The sequence below is a fragment of the Paramormyrops kingsleyae genome, chromosome 25 (genome assembly GCF_048594095.1).
Source record: "Paramormyrops kingsleyae isolate MSU_618 chromosome 25, PKINGS_0.4, whole genome shotgun sequence".
NCBI lineage: Eukaryota > Metazoa > Chordata > Actinopteri > Osteoglossiformes > Mormyridae > Paramormyrops > Paramormyrops kingsleyae.
In genome coordinates this window covers 15,511,237-15,523,698 of record NC_132821.1, presented here as the reverse complement: position 1 = coordinate 15,523,698, position 12,462 = coordinate 15,511,237, and the positions used below count along the sequence as shown (strand labels likewise).

The 12,462-nt window shown below is 41.0% G+C and overlaps 1 long non-coding RNA gene across 1 annotated transcript; it reads right to left on the bottom strand.

Annotated features, from left to right (window-relative positions):
* Positions 1-5,695: 5,695 nt before the first annotated feature.
* On the bottom strand, positions 5,696-6,994 carry LOC140582946 (uncharacterized). The gene is made up of 4 exons (XR_011985751.1): positions 6,493-6,994; positions 6,206-6,335; positions 5,882-6,043; positions 5,696-5,765 (listed from the first exon to the last, which is right to left on the bottom strand). It is a non-coding gene; the product is annotated as an uncharacterized lncRNA (long non-coding RNA).
* Between the last annotated feature and the right edge of the window lie 5,468 nt (positions 6,995-12,462).

Below are 12,462 nucleotides of genomic sequence, written 5' to 3'. Positions count from 1 at the left end.
TCTTTGTTCTACATATACAGACAGCAAAGCCCTACCAACTTGCCATTTGGACTATGAAGCTCCGCCTACTTAGATTTTTTGCTAATTTGCATAATTTGCCAATCCTACTTTTTCCTTAAAGTCCTGGCTTGTCCTACCAAATCAGACAAATGAGGTGTCAGACGAATCAGAATTCTCTGCTGATCAAGAATTATCCACAAAATTCAGACATTTTTATATCCTACGGCCATTAGCCACGCCCAAACAATGTCCAAATTTGGCCCGTTTTGGTCTGACGGCTATAACTTGGCCGTGCCTTGGCCTACCTTGACCAAATTTGAAATGCTACCTCCCTACACCATTCTGGGGACACGGTCCGAGGCGGGCCGCATTTCGTCAATAGGGGGCGCTACAACTAAAAACTGGCAATATCTCCTGACTGCCTTTGCCAATCTAACTGAAATTTGGTAGATATGTACTAGGAAGCAGCCTGTGGTCAGTCACCTACAATGGCAGTAATTATTCCTTAAAGAGTGGCCGCCATCAGCCAATCAAAATCAAGCAGGCATTTCACAGGCTTCTCAATGACCAATCTAAATCAAATTTGGGTGATACATTTGTGCTCTGACCCTCTGCCTAAACTGTAAAGGACACCTCACTCGGCCAGATGGGGGCGCAACAGTGACAACTTTTGCATTTCTGCCTATTTCTCGAGAACGGTGAAGCCTACAATCGACATTTCTTGCCAGGTCAATTCAGTACGACATGCCAAATCAAACAACATGTAGAACTTGCTTCTGCATCTTTGCGTTTTTGCATAATTCATATTGGTCTGAAAACAAGACATTTCGTTAACCTCCTAGGATTTTCACCAAACCTACACAAATCTGGTATCATTTAAATCAGGAGACAGTCATAATAAATAATTCATAAAAAAATCATAAACTTTCCATGAGGTATAGTCACCAGCCACACACAAACCATACAGGTGCCATGCCCAATTCAATCAGACAGCTATATCTCAGGCCTGCCTCAGCCAATCATCACCAAACTTTAATATATCCTGTAGAATAGTAGTCCGGAAGGGCCCTCCAAATTTGGTGCCGATCGGTCAAACGGGGGCGCTACAACAACATAACATGTCTGTATAAACCTTGAAAATCAGTTCAACTTACATTTATCTCATTTCTGTTCTAGTGACATGTTACTGGTTAAAATATTTTGTACTGCCAGTTCTGTGAGTCATGCCAAATCAAGACATATGCAATGCCCAATGATAGTCATTTTCATTCCCTTGTGATGTTTAAAAACTTAATAAATAACATATTACTGTAACTTCTACAATGTTCAGCCCAAGTAGGTCATTCTGGTAGTACATCAATCAGGACATTGCCATTATGGATAATTCATAAAAATATCTTAACCTGTACGCTATGGCCACCAGCTACAACAAACCTGCACCATATCCATGCTCATTTCAATCAACCATCTAAAGCTCAGCTGTGCTTCAGCCAATCCTCATCAAATTTGACGGCCTAATGTAGTAAGGGACCTCAGACAGACCCTCCAATTTTGGTGCCAATCGGTCAAACGGGGGCGCTACAGCCACTGTCCATATATTTCTAAGACCCACCTTAGCAAATTCAGCTGAAATGTCCTTATTTCTCATAAAACCTTGAAAGAATTGTTACCTTTCCCTTCACCTGAGTCCATATTTTTTAATCACTTTCATTTTTCACCGATTTGCCTCATAGAACATTATCAGACTTAATTTACACATAAGAAGGCCTGAAAGTATTGAATACAATTTCTAAAATGGAGCGCTGACTCCACCTGCTGGCCACTCTGTTTCCATGCCCATTTCATTCAAATAGCTATATCTCTGGCATGCTTCATCCAATCCTCACAAAATTTGGCGCACATCTGTGTTACTAGACTTCAGAAAGACCTTCCAAGTTTGGTGGCAATCGGTCAAACGGGGGCACTACAGCCACTGTCATAATATGTCTAAGACCAACCTTGGTTAATGCAGCTGAAATCTGCTTATTGTTTATTTAAAAATTAAAATATTAATCACCTTTCCCTTCATCTAAGTCCATATTTTTAATCTGCTTATATTTTCCTGCCATTTGACTTTTACAAATCTTTCAAACTTCAATCTTTCTTCAGGCTGTGTACACTACAGCAATTACAATTTTATAATAAATTGGCCAGCAGGTGGAGTCAGCGCTCCATTTCAATAATGCCTTCAATACTTTTAGCCTTTCTCCTGTCTAAATATACAACCTAGAATAGCATACAGCATGATATTACTGCTGTTACATGTCACACTACGCAACTCAGCACTTGGTTAAGAATATGCAACACAGCCTATGTTTACACAGGCAGTATAAAAAAGCAACCCTGTAATATCTAGATTTACCAGACCAGGTTTGAAGGTGCCTAAATCTACCAACTAGTCAGGCCATCTGACCAAAACCATGCATTAAGTCAGGCTAAGGCACTCCACCACAGGGTTCTACATTCTGTCCTACATTTGCTGACCTGTTAGACCGATACTAACTAATCTATATCCTGATTTCTACCTACTACTCAGACCATCTGACCAAAACAATGCATTCAGTCAGGTTCAGGCACTACACCACAGGGTTCTACATTCTGTCCTACATTTCCTGACCTGTTAGACCGACACTCAACAATCTACATCATGATTTCTTCCTTCTACTCAAACCATCTGACCCAATCAACCATCTAAATCTCAGCCGTGCTTCAGCCAATCCTCATCAAATTTGACGGCCTAATGTAGTAAGGGACCTCAGACAGACCCTCCAATTTTGGTGCCAATCGGTCAAACGGGGGCGCTACAGCCACTGTCCATATATGTCTAAGACCCACCTTAGCAAATTCAGCTGAAATGTCCTTATTTCTCATAAAACCTTGAAAGAATTGTTACCTTTCCCTTCACCTGAGTCCATATTTTTTATTCACTTTCATTTTTCACCCATTTGCCTCATAGAACATTATCAGACTTAATTTACACATAAGAAGGCCTGAAAGTATTGAATACAATTTCTAAAATGGAGCGCTGACTCCACCTGCTGGCCACACCATTTCCCTGCCCATTTCAATCAAACAGCTATATCTCTGGCATGCTTCATCCAATCCTTACAAAATTTGACTCGCTTCTGTATCACTGGACTACAGACAGACCTTCCAAGTTTGGTGGCAATCTGTCAAACGGGGGTGCTACAGCCGCTGTCCTAATATGTCTAAGACCTACCTTGGCTAATTCATCTGAAATATCCTTCATAATACCTTCAAAGACTTGTTGACTTTCCCTTCACCTCAGTCCATATTTTAAGCTCCTTTCATTTTTCTGCTATTTGACTCAGAAAATTATCAGATTTTATTTATAAACCAGGCAGTGTATATTGCAGATTTTTCGCTTTTTTGTATTCAATTGGCCAGTAGGTGGAGATGGTGCTCTACTTATATTGTACTTTTTTGGATTTTTTTTATAGATTGGCCAGTAGTTCGTCCTGTATTTCATTAATGCATGCATACAGCAGGTTCATATTATACATTATGGCCAGTCACTATAGAATGTCATTATAGTGTAGTGTGTTTTTTCTTAAATGTTGCTCAGGGCATTGTAATACTGTCGAACCCACTTATCTCGACCTCGGCTAACTCGCCAACCCTATTAAGTCGATGTTTTTGAAGTGCAATCACCAAAATTCCCTCTTTGCATTAGCATTTCTCATCGGTTATGTCGATTCTTTTATGTCGCTGAACCCTAATATCTCGAGCCCGAAAGAGGGCCAAAATCGCCACTTAACATCGGTTATCTCGATCCCTGTGACTAATCGCCGGCTTTTTAAAATGTATCTCACGTGCTAAACAGCGCGTACTCAAATCCCATTCGCATGGTAATTTGCTGAACAACGCAGCGGTTAAACGCGATCTAGGTAAATCCCCATCAAAACCAAAGCCAAGCATATCCGCATGCGGCAATGACAACGAAGATGAAGAAGATGCGGACGAAGATTTGGAACAAATTCCCTCTGCCAGTGAGGTGATAAAAATGCTACAAAAAATCGACGGTATGGTTCTTTTGCAGGGGATGAAACTGTTTTAGACAGCATAAGTAATATCGAAGCATTTATTTTCAAGTAGACTGTCAAAGGCAAAAAGCAACAAAGCATTTTAGACTTTGTAAAGAAACCATATTAATTGCGTGTACGATACTTTTCAGAGCTGTCAGAGCGAAATTACTTGTGAATTTGATTTTGACACTGGTTTGCTTTTTGTGACAACGAACTACACCCCACAGGTTTTTATGTGATTTTGTGAGCGATCTTTGTGTTTGCAATGTTGGATGATATAATTAAAGGCTTCTATCGAGAATCGACGGTGGTTTATATTATATACTGGTAAATGTCTGCTTTTGGTTGGTGCACATATGCCTTTTGTTGTTAGCCAACATGTATGTACATTTATATAACATGCCGATCGCGTCAGCAAACAAATCGCGGCAACGCTGTTGTGTAAAAAAACACCAAAAACCAGTGCATGTACATTCTCATTTATTAACGCACATAAATAAATTTCAAGCATATGTCAACATGGTATATTGCCCCCATATTGGTTTTCTGTTATCTCGATCATCGGTTATCTCGACGCTTTTTGGCAACCACCTAGGCCGGCAACATAACCGGGTTCAACTGCACTTTTTGTATGCGTATTTTCTTCACTGCCTGTTTCACCTATACGCTAATTAAAATTTATTCTGACATTTACATGTGTATTTAACATGCTTAAGAATGATGACTGTATTAATGATTATAATATTTATTATTATTCATTAGAGACATAATATAAAACACATTATACACATTGTAAAATTGCAATTGACTACATTTGTCTTAACCAAACATTTAGGTTTGTGTCATTGTTTGAGGAGGCTGAAAAAGTACATTGAGGCCACAATAGTTGAGCCAGCACAATTGACATAATATTTCGCATATGATGTGTATGCCATTCTTACATACACAGTGTACAAAGACCACAAAGTGTGATAGTAGCACTCATACTGTATATATATACTACACAACTCCCTACATGGCAATATTCTTTTGAATATACAATTTGGTGTAAGTCAACACAGGCATCACAAACAAAGCTGGATCGTTATTTTGACATCAATTTAACCATGGCATCATGACTGTAAATTACATGACATATTATGTACTACAGAACTGTCACAACACATCATTAATGTTTTGTTATTGCAGAGTAAAAGTGAAAATAACTCAATAAATACTACAAGAAAAATTGTGAGACATTATAGCAATAAACATCCACAAGCAGCAGCACATTTCACTCAAAGTACCTTTGCTGTCAGACTATAGTGTGTGGAGATGATTTCTGGTGCATTTCACTTCAGGCATCTGTGTGTAGTTCATACTGTCTGTGTCCAGTCTCTGAGTCCTTTAGAGAACGCTTTGGTTGTCGACAACATGGGCGCAGGGAAACTTGATGTGGTGAGTACGGTGTCACTGATATGAAGATAAGGCACTGGAAAAGAGAGTAAAACCAGAAAGCTGCATGTCAGCCAATCAGACACTTGCAGTTGTAAAGTGAAACTACTTCACAGACAAAATAATCCATCAAAGAGGCAAACTCACCAGGCCAGCCCATCTCATTGTTCCAACGTACCAGGCAGTGTGATGTGTTAACGAAAGTTGATGTGGTGGGCATGGGGTCAGTGTCATCAACAGCAGGCGCTGGAAAAGATTAAAAGATTAAAAGCATGAACTGGCATGTAAGTTAGACAAACACTGACAGAGTAAAACTAGAACTACACCAAAGAGGAAGAAATGTCTGAAAAAGGCAAACTCACAAGGTCAGCGCCTGCTCCTCTGGCTATGCAGCATTCAGTGTGATGTGTCACACTCCCAATGTACAGCTGTATGACGGAGGATGCAGTATAGCAGAGCTTCAACAGACAGATGTGTGTTGGCTTGATCATCAGGGAAGCACATGACAGTTGTGCCTTAGTAACCTGAGGTTATACATAGGAGAAGGCAGGTTAAAACATGGAATATAACAATGTAGTAGGGATTTCTGACAATACTTAGTTACCCAATTTATAAGCTCATACACTGCAAACTGGTATGTCTTAACTAGCATGCTCATGTTAAGTGAGAAACTGTCACTCACGTACCTTTGCTTTGCCCACCCAGTCATGGCACATCCACTGTGTCTAGATGAATGTCTCACACACACTGCCCAGCTTTCCCACTTAGATTTTAGGTCATCCACATGTATGACTGTTTAGTGTTACTTCATTTTAGCTGTTTCAAGAAACACACAAAACATACACATTACTCCAAAAATTACATCATATACATAATGCCATAATACAGTCAGTGTACATATGTCCATTTCCTTTTACAGTGTGAAAGTACACTCTACGACACTATACAGAGACATGTCAGTATATGGTCTTACCTTTGCCCATAGATGTCTGTGCCTCTTCACCCTCTCACCATTCTTTTCAATCAAAGCCTTGCTTTGTGAAATTCTGTGTCTTTTCAGCACGTTTTGTGGTACAAGACATTAGTTTGGTAGTGTCTACATCTGATGGTACTTCTTCATCTCCTTACATTTAATTCATTGTAATTATATATTCTACGTTACATAAGCAACTATACATTTACATTTTCCAAGTGTGTGGTGCTTTGTAAAGAGGTTCAGTGCACTGTACTGGCCCACAACACAAAATTTCTATATAGGCAACAATGCATTTAATAAATACTGAATTATATCACAGGACATCTAAAATTGTTTATTTTTTTGTGGAAAATTCATGACATTAACAAGTTTGGCATACTGCTGTTGTGAGGTACTTGACAGAGCACATTACCTCCCTTTTCAAAGACCACATTGCTTGCTCTGTCCTAAACTTCCCCTAGCCCCCACACCAACCCCCAGTGCCATGTGCCCCATCCTAGCCCCCTTATGCCTAGCCCTAGTGACCCTCCCGTAACCTTAGTCCTATGCCTAGTGGTAACCCAAGCAGCCCACCTCAGACTTATCCCCAGCAACAGGCCGCCATGTCCAGCTTTAGTACCCCCTGCCTCAGCCCCAGTGCCAGCTTCCTGAAGCCCAGCCGCAGCCCCCAAAAGCATGGTGCCAGCCCCAGGCCCAGCAGCAGCCCCCTCAAGGTCGACCCCAACCCCCAAAGCCCAACATCAGCCTCAGGCTAAATGCCAAGCCCTGGAACACCAGCTCCACTGCCAACCTCTGAGGCCTAGTTGCAGCCTTCTGAAGGCCAGCCCTAGTCCTAGCCCCCCACAGCCTACCGGCAACCCCAGTGGTAGCAGCTGACGGCCAGCCCCAGGCCTAACCCCCAAAGCTTGGCACCAGGCCAAGCCTCCCTGCCAATCCCCCCTAGTACAGCCATAGCCCCAGTCGCAGTGCCAGCCTCCCGAGGCTGACGCACCCCAGAAAACTATCACTGCAGCAAAAAATTTATGTTTCTTACTCATAATGTCTTTTATACAGTTTCTTACAGATAATGTGGCACTACACATTCATGATGGCTGAAATACATCTACATTGCTGAAATAAAAATTCTATTAGTCAAAATATTTTTCGCATACACATGATCAATCAAAGTGCCTTTCCCAGTGGTTGCTTCTTTGACAAGTTGAGCATACCCATGTTCTTCCATAAAATTAGCAATTGTACTTACTGTCAAATGATTTACTGCATGACAAATTTTTTCATATTTTTTTATACAGTTTCTTATACATGATGTAGCACTATACATTCATGATGGCTGAAATACGTCGGCATTACTGAAACAGAGATGCTGTTAGTCACAATGTCTTTCACATACACATGATCAATCAAAGTGCCTTTCCCAGTGGTTGCTTCTTTCACAAGTTGAGCATACCCATGTTCTTCCATAAAATTAGCAATTGTACTTACTGCCAAATGATTTACTGCATGACAAATTTTTTTTTTGTTTTTTTATACAGTTTCTTACAGATAATGTAGCACTACACATTCATGATGGCTGAAATACGTCGGCATTACTGAAACAGAGATGCTGTTAGTCACAATGTCTTTCACATACACATGATCAATCAAAGTGCCTTTCCCAGTGGTTGCTTCTTTCACAAGTTGAGCATACCCATGTTCTTCCATGAAATTAGCAATTGTACTTACTGCCAGAAGATTTTCATTGAAGTCGCCCATGATGATTTTCCCACCTTCCACACTGTCCAACTGAGTGATCAACTGCATCAGGTTCTTCTGAAAGATTGTTAGATTATACAAGGGTGGTCTGTATAGTACCAAGACTGTTGTTCTTAGTAGGCCCACACTGAACTGCACACACTCAATGTTGACACACTGCACATCAGTCACAGTACAGTTGGTATGTTCTTTATAATACAAACCCACACCACCATGTTGTTGCTTCTTCAGTTCAGCAGAGATAGCATCACTACCATCATATGCCTGATGTCTGGGCTTCCCATGGTATGAAAATCCAGGCAGCTGTACACCTTCTGTGTCTTCCTTTGAATTTAACCATGTCTCTGTCAAGCAGATGATATCAGCTTCCATATACCTTCTGTCTTGCTTTAGGTCATCCAGGTGACATGTAAGTCCTTCAACATTGTGCAGTAAAATCTTACATAATGATGGCACTTCCATGACGGGCTCAATAAATGCAGGCATGCTTTGCATTGCAGTCTCAATGTCTTGTTTTGCATATATAGCAGTCTCCTTAAAGTCTTCTATTATAAGGCCTTCCAGAGAAGTGACACGGCTTAATGCTACATATGCCTGTCCAGCTGCAAATATCTTCTTTAGTGATACAACAGCCTTATCTACTGTCAGACCTTGTACCTTGTGTACTGTACAAGCCCAAGCCAATTTCAATGGAAACTGCCGTCGTGTTCCACCACTGTTTGTCACTCTCTCCTCCTCTGCTTTGATTTGTGTAGCTTTGTCCAACCCTGCTTTTAGGCATGGCTTCTTTCCCCTGAGTGACTTTCCAGCTGCTTCGTTGTCAAATGTGATGTATATCTCTGATGGAAAATCCTCATCAGTATCAAAGCAGATGTCACTAACTGTACCAAATGCACCATTTACCAAGCCGTCTGAAACGTCAATATTTTTCAGAAGTATTACTCGTGCATTGACACCTACATGTAGTGATTCGGGGAGACATGTCTTCTGAACATTAGCATGATGTCCATGTTTCTTTTCCAGTCTGCCAGTTGCAGCAACCCTTTGAAAATCCTGAGCATGAATGATGACATGGTCTGAGCAGATCTTCCGCAGCATATGGTAGTTATGTTGATCAACTTCATCATTGGTTGCATAAATATGAAGACCAGTACTGTCTTGTCCTTCACCTGTCACACGTAGTTTCAGCATAGCAATGTCTTCCTCCAGCATTGCATCACCCCTTTTGCGTTTCCTTAGCCGATTCAGCAACTGTGCAAACTGCATGTCTTTCTGTCTCATAATTTCAGTCAGCTCCACCATAGCGAAATGATTCTGCCATAGATCAACAGCTTTACCCTCAGTATACAAAGCTTTCCCTTTCACAGGACAAAGCTGGTAGAAATCTCCAACAGCAATGATTGAGACATTTCCAAAAGCAGAATAATCTCCAATTTGTTTGATTTGTCTTAATCTGCCATGAATACATGCAAGCAGCTTGTGATCAACCATTGAAATTTCATCTATGATCAATATTTGCAGGTTTCCCAGTTCAGCTCTCAATGAATTTATTTTTTCATCTCCAAGTGGTTCATATGGCAGCTTTGCGTCCGTTGCAATATGGAAACAGGCGTGTATTGTTGCAGCTTTGATGTTGTAAGCACTAACCCCAGTTGGAGCAGTCAGTAACACGTGTGTCTCATCTGGATTTTGTGACAACTGACGCAAGATACGAGCTGCCTCATAATGTATTGCTTTGATCAAGACTGACTTGCCCACACCTCCAGGTCCAGATATGAATACATGAAATGGTTCTGGGTTTTCACCACGTGCCTTCTGTAAACACCAGTTTCGTATTTTGTAAAAAGTCTCAGACTGCTTGTTATTCAGTGAGCGAAGCAAAGCCAGTGCTTCCTGCCTGGACATACCACAAGGATTGTCATGCAACATATAGCGCCTCGGCCTTGGTAACAAATCTGGTATCTCATCACGTTGTTCTCTCATTTCTGGTGTAGTGTTGGATTTGCTAGCAAGACACTCTAGCCGTTCACGTTCAGTTTCCGGACAAATCTCTGCCCAGGCATCTTCCATTACACCATGCTGCTGTAAGTCTTCTTCAGCTTTGTCAATTGCATGTGATTCCTTTTCAAAACTTGACATGTTTGACTGCACAACCAGTTTTACTGAATGCAATTCATCATCAAAGAACTTGACACAACCAGTCTCATAGAATTCCTGGTAACTGCCAAAAGTAGAAGGTTTTAATTGTGCATCGAAATAATGTGGCAGAAAAAGTTGCAAAATGCTGTGGTAATATTTTTCTGGGTCCTTTGTGGGTGAAAAGCGAGCATACCGAACAACGGCTGCCTCTGTGCGTGTCCTTTTCTTCACAAATCCTAATTTTCTGTCCAACTGCACACTTCCAGGGCATGAGCTCTGAGACTTACATAGTATTCTGTACTCAGATGCAAATCTCGCCAGGCACATTACTGCAAACTCTTTTGTTTCTGGTCTGGCTTTATATCTATCAGTGATACTGTTCATCCAAATACCTTGTTCATCCTCATTCTCACACTCAGCTTTCTTCCGTATGATGTTCAATGGAAGGCTCATTTTTACCACATTTTCTCCGGTTGGGATAAACTGCACCTTTCGTGATCCCTCTTTCAACCTCATGTTAGTCAGACGATAAACACTTTCCTGGGCCGAAACTTCACGATTGTGCAGGAAAACACTGCCAAGTTGGCGAAGAGCTTCTTTTGCATCAAGGTTACCTTGCTGGGAGGCCTCTTTCTGAGCATTTGCCAGTAGCAGTCCCATCTCTCTCTCAGCTTTGGAAATGTAGGAAATGATGTACACAATACATGAATATGCATCAACCACAAACTGAATGTCCATGTTTGCATTCCAACAGCGTAAAAGGTCTCTGTTATATTGGTTGACCCACACTTCACATGGTCTCCTCTTAAGAACAATGGTAGTTTTCTTTGTGATTCTTGAGTACGCAGCCTGAAATATGTCCTGACTGATACCAATTGTACTAAATAAGGAATCAACAGAGTCATAGTTGGCCTCAGGGTTTAGTACAGCATCCTTCACTTTTTTCATGATAGCGTCTGCTACTTCTTTTTTCAGGGGCTGTCCGTCTGTCTCACCATCTCCAACTTTGCATGATGACACAAATGTTCTGTTGCTTGGAGGACGTGGGAAATTGAATCTACAAGTTTTCCCTTTTTTCTTGCATGTTTTTGAGTGCCTCTTACTATGTTGCTGTACACTACATACAATTTCATGCATTTCATCGTCACCCTCTGGCATTTCACATGTCACATATTGATCAATGAAAGCTGATACCTCATCTTCATCATCTTTGCCAACCTTAGGCGCATCTTCCACCCAAAACAAACAGTGAGTGTGAGGTGATCCTCGTTGCTGAAATTCTACTCTGTAGAAATAATCAACTATTTTGCCAATGGGTTGTGCTTCTGACATGATGACATCTTTTAGGAAGCAGTGGAATCGATAATCAAACATTCTGGCAGCTGTCACAGGATTGTTTTTCAACAGTGCACACCTTTCTGACCAGTCAAGCTCAGCACTTGATGCATCTATGCCATCTTGTTTGAAGATTGCTGTCATAAGTTCTCTCCAGCGTAAATCAGCAGAAGAAAATGAGCAAAACCATGTGGGAATACCAAGCTGTCTTACCATTGCAAACAGATCTTTCTGAACACTTTGCCAAAAAACAGGGGTGCCTCTGATTGGTCTTAGAAATTTATAACCTTCATCAAAATTGAACATCTTTTGTAGAGACTCCTTATTTGTCAAAGTTTCTGATGTGACAGGACACTTATCCCGTGCATCATAGCCCTTTCTCACAGCAATTGACACATTTGACACAACCTGCTGAAGCTCAGACAAATACTGCCCATAAAATATATAGTCCAAGTTTTTCCCAAAACGTCCATCTGCATTAAGAATTCTTGTATTTAAATACCTACACAGTGTCAGTTTTCCCTTCCTTCTGTCATGAAAAGTGCCTGTTCCTTTTGGGAAAAGGACTGGAAAACATTTAGCTTCATTTGACTCATCAGTTAGAAGCCTCACTGGGTTGTTTCCTTCTGCAGGTGCCATAGACATGATTCCATCAAAGTGTTGATCCAACACCTCTTGTGCTATGTCGACAGGTTGAAGACACGTATCCATGTGCATGCCATGTTGTTGTCTATCATGCAG